The following is a 9862-nucleotide window of genomic DNA, read 5'->3' as shown; positions in this document are numbered from 1 at the left end:
TCTTATAATAGTTTGTATTTCTTTGGTGTTAGTTGTGATCTCTCCTCTTTCATTCATGATTTTATTTATTTGGGTCCTTTCTCTTTTCTTTTTGATAAGTCGGGCCAGGGGTTTATCAATTTTATTAATTCTTTCAAAGAACCAGCTCCTACTTTCGTTGATTTGCTCTATTGTTTTTTTGGTTTCTATTTCATTGATTTCTGCTCTGATCTTTATGATTTCTCTTCTCCTGCTGGGCTTAGGGTTTCTTTCTTGTTCTTTCTCCAGCTCCTTTAGGTGTAGGGTTAGGTTGTGTACCTGAGACCTTTCTTGTTTCTTGAGAAAGGCTTGTACCGCTATATATTTTCCTCTCAGGACTGCCTTTGTTGTGTCCCACAGATTTTGAACCGTTGTATTTTTATTATCATTTGTTTCCATGATTTTTTTCAATTCTTCTTTAATTTCCCGGTTGACCATTCATTCTTTAGAAGGATGCTGTTTAGTCTCCAGGTATTTTGGTTCTTTTCAAACTTCCTTTTGTGGTTGAGTTCTAGCTTTAGAGCATTGTGGTCCGAAAATATTCAGGGAATGATCCCAATCTTTTGATACCAGTTGAGTCCTGATTTAGGACCGAGGATATGATCTATTCTGGAGAATGTTCCATGTGCACTAGAGAAGAATGTATATTCTGTTGCTTTGGGATGAAATGTTCTGAATATATCTGTGATGTCCATCTGGTCCAGTGTGTCGTTTAAGGCCTTTATTTCCTTGCTGATCTTTTGCTTGGATGATCTGTCCATTTCAGTGAGGGGAGTGTTAAAGTCCCCTACTATTATTGTATTATTGTTGATGTGTTTCTTTGATTTTGTTATTAATTGGTTTATATAGTTGGCTGCTCCCACGTTGGGGGCATAGATATTTAAAATTGTTAAATCTTCTTGTTGGACACACCCTTTGAGTATGATATAGTGTCCTTCCTCATCTCTTATTATAGTCTTTGGCTTAAAATCTAATTGATCTGATATAAGGATTGCCACTCCTGCTTTCTTCTGATGTCCATTAGCATGGTAAATTCTTTCCCACCCCCTCACTTTAAATCTGGAGGTGTCTTCGGGCTTAAAATGAGTTTCTTGGAGGCAACATATAGATGGGTTTTGTTTTTTTATCCATTCTGATACCCTGTGTCTTTTGACAGGGGCATTAAGCCCATTAACATTCAGGGTAACTATTGAGAGATATGAATTTAGGGCCATTGTATTGCCTGTAAGGTGACTGTTACTGTATATGGTCTCTGTTCCTTTCTGATCTACCACTTGTAGGCTCTCTCTTTGCTTAGAGGATCCCTTTCAAGATTTCCTGTAGAGCTGGTTTGGTGTTTGCAAATTCTTTCAGTTGTTGTTTGTCCTGGAAGCTTTTAATCTCTCCTTCTATTTTCAATGATAGCCTAGCTGGATATAGTATTCTGGGCTGCATGTTTTTCTCGTTTAGTGCTCTGAAAATATCATGCCAGCTCTTTCTGGCCTGCCAGGTCTCTGTGGATAAGTCAGCTGCCAATCTAATATTTTTACCATTGTATGTTACAGACTTCTTTTCCCGGGCTGCTTTCAGGATTTTCTCTTTGTCACTGAGACTTGTAAATTTTACTATTAGGTGACGGGGTGTGGGCCTATTCTTATTGATTTTGAGGGGCGTTCTCTGAACCTCCTGAATTTTGATGCTCGTTCCCTTTGCCATATTGGGGAAATTCTCCCCAATAATTCTCTCTAGTATACCTTCTGCTCCTCTGTCTCTTTCTTCTTCTGGAATCCCAATTATTCTAATGTTGTTTCGTCTTATGGTGTCACTTATCTCTCGAATTCTCCCCTCGTGGTCCAGTAGCTGTTTGTCCCTCTTTTGCTCAGCTTCTTTATTCTCTGTCACTTGGTCTTCTATATCACTAATTCTTTCTTCTGCCTCATTTATCCTAGCAGTGAGAGCCTCCATTTTTGATTGCACCTCATTAATAGCTTTTTTGATTTCAACTTGGTTAGATTTTAGTTCTTTTATTTCTCCAGAAAGGGCTTTTATATCTCTCGAGAGGGTTTCTCTAATATCTTCCATGCCTTTTTCGAGCCCGGCTAGAACCTTGAGAATTGTCATTCTGAACTCTAGATCTGACATATTACCAATGTCTGTATTGATTAGGTCCCTAGCCTTCGGTATTGCCTCTTGTTCTTTTTTTTGTGTTGAATTTTTCCGTCTTGTCATTTTGTCCAGATTAGAGTATATGAAGGTGCAAGTAAAATACTAAAAGGGTGGCAACAACCCCAGGAAAATATGCTTTAACCAAATTAGAAGAGATCCCAAATCGTGAGGGGGGAGAAAGGGGATAAAAAGAGGTTCAAAAAGGAAGAAAGAAAAAAAAGAAAAAAAGAAAAGAAAAGAATTTATAAAAAGAAAACAAATAAGAAAAATATAAAAAAGAAAAAATATATATATTAGATAAACTAGTAAAAAATCGTTTAAAAAGAAAAAGGTAACAGTTAAAAAAAAAATTTTTACCCGAAGGCAGAAAAAAAAAAAAATGAAAAAGAAAAAAATTAAATCAACTGCAAGACTAAAAAAAAAAAAAAAAAATCACAGGGAAAAAGCCATGAGTTCCGTGCTTGGCTTTCTCCTCCTCTGGAATTCTGCTGCTCTCCTTGGTATTGAAACCGCACTCCTTGGTAGGTGAAGTTGGTCTCGGCTGGATTTCTTGTTGATCTTCTGGGGGAGGGGCCTGTTGTAGTGATTCTCAAGTGTCTTTGCCCCAGGCGGAATTGCACCGCCCTTATCAGGGGCCGGGGTGAGTAATCCGCTCGGGTTTGCTTTCAGGAGCTTTTGTTCCCTGAGCGCTTTCCGTAGAGTTCCGGAGGACGGGGAATACAAATGGCGGCCTCCTGTTCTCCGGCTCGGAGGAGCCGAGCGCCCAGGGCCCCACTACTCAGTGCGCCCTCAGAGAACAGCGCCAGTTACTCCCGTCTGCCTGACCTCCAGCTGCGCTCCGAGCTCACCAAGCCTGCGACCGGTTCAAGGTCACCCCGAGCTGCGAGCTTACTGTCGGCTCTGTCTCTGTAGCTGGCTTTCCTGTTCCAATACCCGCAAGCTCTGCGACACTCAGACACCCCCGATCCTTCTGTGACCCTGCGGGACCTGAGGCCACGCTGACCCCGCGTGGGCTTCGCCCCGGTTTAGCCTCTGGAGCGATGTCCCTCAGTGGAACAGACTTTCAAAAGTCCTGATTTTGTGCGCCGTTGCTCCGCCGCTTGCCGGGAGCCGGCCCCTCCCCCCGGGGTCTATCTTCCCGTCGCTTTGGATTCACTTCTCCGCCGGTCCTACCTTTCAGAAAGTGGTTGTTTTTCTGTTTCCAGAATTGCTGTTCTTCTTCTCTTTGATCTGCCGATGGATTTTCAGGTGTTTGCAATCTTTAGATAAGCTATCTAGCTGATCTCTGGCTAGCTGAAGTAGTCTCAGCCTGCTACTTCTCCGCCATCTTGACTCCTCCCCTCAATTTTCCTAGTCTTACAAAGCATTTCTACCTGTCTGGCACTGAAATCAAATCCTCAAAGGCTATTCCTCTATTTTATAAAGCCAGATGCTTCAGGATGGTAGGAAACAAGGTTAGACCAGTGAATTCCACAGCATGAACCCACTGATGCACTTTATTTGCTGTTAAGTTAGTTCCTTGATCAGAAACAATGTTTTGTGGAGTACTATGGATAATACATTCTGTAGGTACATGGATGATATTTTTGGTAGAGGCATTGCATACAGGAAAAGCAAATCTGTATCCACAATAGGTGTCTATTCCAATAAGAACAAAATTCAGCACCTTCCATGACAGAAGTGGTCCAATATAATCAACCCAACACAAGTAGCTGGTTATCACCCTGGGGAATGGTGCCATATTGGGAATTTGTTGGTCTCTGCTGTTGCAGTTTGGGCACTCAGCAGTGGCCATAGCCAGGTTGGCCTTGGTGACTATGAGTCCATGTTGCTAACCCCATGCATAACCGCTATGCCTGCCACCATAGATGCTTTGTCAAGCAGTGATTTGGAGATGACAGGGGTGGCTGGGAAAAGAAGCTGATTAGTATTCACAGAATAAGTCCTTCTACATAGTGCATTATTAAAATCCTCTTCTGCTGAGATTTCCTTTTGGTGGGCATTGACATGGAACACAAGTATCTTCACTTTTTCACTCAATCAGAGAGGTTTATCCACACATTTCTTCTCCAGACTTCTTTGTCACCAGTTCTCCAATCATGTTCCTTCAAGTCCCTGATCCTCCAATCAAACGATTGCCTATAGCTATGAATCAGAATATAACTGTACATGTGGCCATTTTTCCTTCTAAGCAAAATGAACAACTAGGTGCACTGCTTAAAGTTCTGGGAGAAATCCTCTTCCTCACTTTCCTTCAAGGATTCCCCAAGAAGGAACTATAGTGCTACCACTGTCTACTTTCAAATAGTGACTGCATACAATACAGAACCACCTATAAGCCAGGGGTGAGTTTCCTCTTCCTTGGTCAATTGATCGTAAAGAACTCCTCCTGAGTCCATAGGTGAAAACTGGGAGATAGAAGGTGGTGTGGCTGGGTTGGAGTGAACCAAGGGCATTGGGATACTTCATGTATTTATTTATTCAGGGCCTGCTTGAGCCCAATCTCATATATACTCATGTCCATAGGATGATGGAGTGCTGCTGTATGTACGTGCTCAATTTTATGTTTTGGTATATCAGATAACTCAGTTAATGATGGGCAGCTCAGGTCATATGGTAACTTGGTGGCCCATAGTCTAGTGGTCAGTATCTACAAGTTCCAGCATTGGGCCAGAAACTGCTTCTCAAAAGGAAAATAGTTCTCTACAAAGGATGGAAGTACTTTGTTCCAAAACCCTAAGGGCCTATGCTATAATTTACATTTAAGGGCCTGCCACAGTCTCCCAACAGCATCCCTATCTGCCACTGATACTTCAAACTCCTGCTGGATCATATGGCCCAAGTGGCAGAGAAGCTTATATAGCAGGCTTATATAGAGCCTTCTGTCCTGGGATACATGTAGCAACTTTTGGGTCACTTAGTAAATGGGCCAGAATAGCACACTCAAATGGGGAATATGTTGCCTCCAAAATCCAATGAGGCCCACTTGGTTATACCTCTTCTTTGGTTGCAGGAGGTAAAGTGGCAATTTATGCTTTACCTTAGAAGGGGTATCTCAATATGTCTGACTAACTGAATCCCTACAAATTTCACCAATGTAGGAGGCCCCTGATATTGGTTAGATTTTTGCTCATTGCCTAGCATGTAAATGTCTTACCAATAAGTCTAGAGTAATTGATTTCTCTTGCTCACTAGGTCCACTCAGCACAATGTCATTAATGTAATGGAATAGTGTGATACCTTGTGGAGGGGAAAGTGATCTTATGATCAAGATCCCCATGAATTAAATTATGACATAGGCCTGGAGAGTTGATATATCCCTGAGGCAGGGCAGTAAAGATGTAACGCTGGCCTTGTCACTAGAAAACAAACTGCTCCTGGTGGACCTTATGAATAGGGATGGAGGAAAAGGCATTTTCCAAATCAGTAGCTGCATAGCAGATACCAGGCAATGTGTTAATTTGTTCAAGTAATTAAAGAGCATCTGGTAGAGTCACTGCATTTGGAGTCACCATCTTGTTATGCTTACAATAATCTTCTATCATTCAGTGTTCTGTCCAGGCCAGACAGAAGAGTTGAGTGGGGATGTGGTGAGAATCACCATCTCTGCAACCTTCAAGTCTTCAATGGGGACCTAATCTCTGTGATTCCCTCTGGGAATGCAGGATTGCATTCGGTTCACTATTTTCCTAGGTAAAGGCAGTGCCTCTTGGCCTTTTCCACCATAATATCCCTTACTCCATAGATCAAGGAACCAGTGTGATATTCTGCCAGCTTCTCAGTATGTCTTTTACAGTTATTTATTCCAGAGCTGAGGAAACAACCACATGGTGGATTCAGGGATCCACCCGACTTCCTGTGAGATGGACCTCAGTTAAAACCCCATTGATCACCTGACCTCCATAAGACCCTCCTCACACTGGAGGACCACAGTTGTGTTTGTCTCTCCTGGAACCACTGTCCCTTCAGAGTCAGTTTCTGGTGGTCCCCCAAAATATTATTTTCCTTTTCCCCAGTGCACGATTATCCTAGTATAAAGCTGTAGGTCCCTTTAAGGAAGCCTTGGAAAATTAACAGTATAAATATTTTGTGTGTACTGAGGTACTTCCTCAAAGGTACCCAGCTTCCCTTTCTTTTTTTTTTTTTCTTCTTCAGCATAACAGTATTCCTTGTTTTTGCACCACACCCAGTGCTCCATGCAATCCATGCCCTCTCTAATACCACCACCTGGTACCCCAACCTCCCACCCCCCACCACTTCAAACCCCTCAGATTGTTTTTCAGAGTCCATAGTCCCAGCTTCCCTTTCATCTAAGTAACTCCGGGTTTGCAAACTGGCTCAAGTCTGAGGAGAAGCCATGACTATTTTTATAATTCAGATTAGACTTTTGTTCACTTGACCTAGAACTTCTCTGCTTATCCAGAACAAGTAAGATTTTCATAGGCTTTCTATCTGTTTCACCTCTAGGCACACTATGACCAACAGGCCAACACCATGATCCATGCATGTCAGCCTATCCCTATCACTATGCTAACTCTGCTATCTATTATGGTACGCAGGCTCTCCTTGCCTTAGGCAGTTGAGTGCCACAATTAGATATTTAACACCCCCGGACCCAATTATTGTTATTGTGATTAGGTTTCCCAATTCAGAGACTGCAGTTCTTCCTGAAAGGTCTAACATACAAAGAATGATCATAGTGCTCTTCAAGGATTCTAAGATTCTCCTCACAGATTTACTTCTTCCAGTGGTGGGGAAAGGCATGTCTTCTGGACCCTTCCAGGGTGGGTAAGTGGGTCTCAAATGACAAAACCACTCCAGCATACCACCATCCCTGTCTTTGAATCCCTTTCTTCACATGAAATTGAGGGAGATCCAGCATTTCTCTCTCACTCACTGTGGGCCAACTTTTGGCCCATGCTTCAGCCCACCAACCAACCAAAGTGTTAGACCCTTTCTAACTCCCCAGGATGCAACATTAAATAAAATTTTTTTAAAAAGTTAGCCCATATCACCAAATTCTGCCTGATCCAACATTATGTTTTTTCCATCATTATTCAACACCTTTAGTATCCATTACCACAAATATTCTTTCTGCATGAATTAGAAAACTCAAGTAGTTCTTTTGAAGTATAGCACACCACCTCATGGGTCATACTTTGTACCTCACCTTTAGGGTCCTGATGAGAACTGAGTCTACATATAGGTCTAGAGGCAAAGAGGGGTGGTGGGGGTGGGTCTTCAGAGAATCAGCATTGTCTTGCTTGGTAGTGGGGGAGGTCACTGCCCTCTCCTCAGGCAATGTAGGCTTCAGACAGGGGTAAAGAGGTCACTTTTACTGAGGGTAGAGAAACTGCTTCCACTGTCAAAGATGATTTATCAGAATTTAGGTGTCTAGTGTTCCCAGCTCCATCAGGGTCTTCCCTGATCCTTTTCAGGATTCTATTCCTTCCCAATCAATGCCTTTAACAGTAGACACTCCATGAGGTTAGGAGTTCAACTCACATTGTATTTCAGTCAGATACAGAATGAGATTGTGAGTTTGATTTTTAACAATTTCAGCCTTGTGGTCATAGGAAAAAGGGTTTCTTTCAGAAAAAAAACGAAGACTTCAAGTTATTTCTGGGACTCTTGAGCTGGAAATTTGAACCAGGAGCTCATTCTTTTCTTTCCCCACTTTATCTAACAACATTAGAAGCAACCAACCGATCTCATTATACTTACTAGTTTGACAAAAATGTTTGAACATATCATAAATATGGTCACCCTGATCTTAGTTTCTTTTAAATTTTGGAAAGGAATAAACAATGGTGATATTTTGCTTATCTCAATTGCCCCATCACACCATGGACTATCACTGCTCTCTTCACTACTAGAAATCATTAGTGTCTTTAAATCTAATCAGATTAGAAAACGAATTCCAGAAACCCCAGAATGAATTCAGAAAAATTCCTCCTTAAAATTTTGTTCTTCTAGAAGCACTCTCAGGATGCCTCGGTGGCTCAGGTGGTTAAGCGTCTGCCTTCAGCCCAGGTCATGGTCCCAGAATCCTGGGACTGAGTCCCACATTAGGCTCCCTGCTCAGCGAGAAGACTGCTTCTCCCTCTGCCCCTACCCCCTGCTCATGCTCTCTTTTACTCATGCTCTCTTTCTATCAAATAAAATCTTTAAAAAAAAATTAGTATCATTCTCCATACCAAAATCTGTACAACTCAGAATTCCCCAGAGAAAAGTGTGTGTGTATGTGCATGTGTGTATGTATGTGTATAATAAGAAATTGCCTCACATGATCATGGAGACTGGTAAATTCTAATCCACTGTGTGATCTATCAGGCTCAAGACACAGAAAAGCTGATGGTGATAAACTCTGAGAAGACCACCCAGGAAAGGTGATAGTGCAGATGAAATCCAAAAGCAATGTATTGAAGAAAGTCTCTCTTTTTTGTGGAGGCTAGTCTCTTTGTTCTATTCAGACCTTCAACTAATTGGATGAAGCCCACCACCTTATGGAGAGCAATCTGCTTACTGGAAGTTCACTTATTCAAATGCTAATCTCATCCAAAAACTATCATACTTTCCAAGTTGAGATATAAAATTAACTGTTTTAGTCTCTCAGGTATCTTTCACATAGTATTTTGTTTTTCCCATATGTTAGAACTAATAACTTGCCAATACTTATCCTTACTTTGAGGACAACTCATTTTTACCTCTTTCTTGAGCAATGTTAATTTTTTTTCTCAGGACCCCCTGCTTAAAAATCACATTTTCATTCTCTACCTTAGAACTCTTCTCTTTGCGGGCAGAAGGGTTTGTTCTCTTTCCCCCTTGCTTTCATCTTATTACCAGTTTTCACTTCCAGTTTATTCTTTAGTCAAATTGATGATGTTCATCTCCAGTTGGTCCTTTGTTTGTTCTCTTTTCCACACTTGGAAAAACCTCACTTCTACCTTCAGTAGATTCTCCTCCATGTTTCAGTCTCTCTGAGGAGACTTCTGGGTCCTGCCAGCCCATGAAGATGGTCCCCTCTGTACTCTGCAGGATTCCTGGGTCCCAAACCCTCTAGCACTCTGTTGGAAGGGTCAGGTGTGGGACATATCACTGTTTGCCAAAAAGCTTCTTGAGGATGGGATCCTGTCTTCTGCTAAATCCTCCAGCATCTGACTCTGTGAGCTATCAGTGTAAGACCAAATTACTGAGTGTTGCCATGTGACTCTTTTCTTTGGCTTCAGTCTCCATTGGATTCCTGGGCCACACTAAAGATGCAGTGACAATTTAGCAAATGCAAAACTTTAAAAGGAACCTGGGACTTTTCTCATGACCTACAGCATGGCTGATACTTCAGAAAAAGATTGTGAGACAAAGCACTTCCTAGTTCTTTTTCCCCGACTCTAGCCTTGCTGTCCCAGTGGTCCTGAAACAGCAATTTCTGGACATATTTTTCTTCAGAAGCACCTGGGAGCCTGGAATTTGGCTATCTTGGAGGCCAGCCAACCAGAATGTCCACCATCAAAGGACATCTTCAACACACAGTTCCCTTTTCCTGTTCATAGCATTTTTATTTCTGTGTAGGGCACCACCTGCACCCACTATCAGTTCACATAGTTCTAAATGGATGGCCCTTTGCTGGCTCCTGGAGTGGACTTCAAGCCTCACCTAGAAGAATGCCACTGTTAGCCACAGTGACTGGGGCAACAATGGG

This window comes from Mustela nivalis (assembly GCF_964662115.1).
Source record: "Mustela nivalis genome assembly, chromosome: 4".
NCBI lineage: Eukaryota > Metazoa > Chordata > Mammalia > Carnivora > Mustelidae > Mustela > Mustela nivalis.
This window is presented reverse-complemented; position numbering follows the sequence as displayed.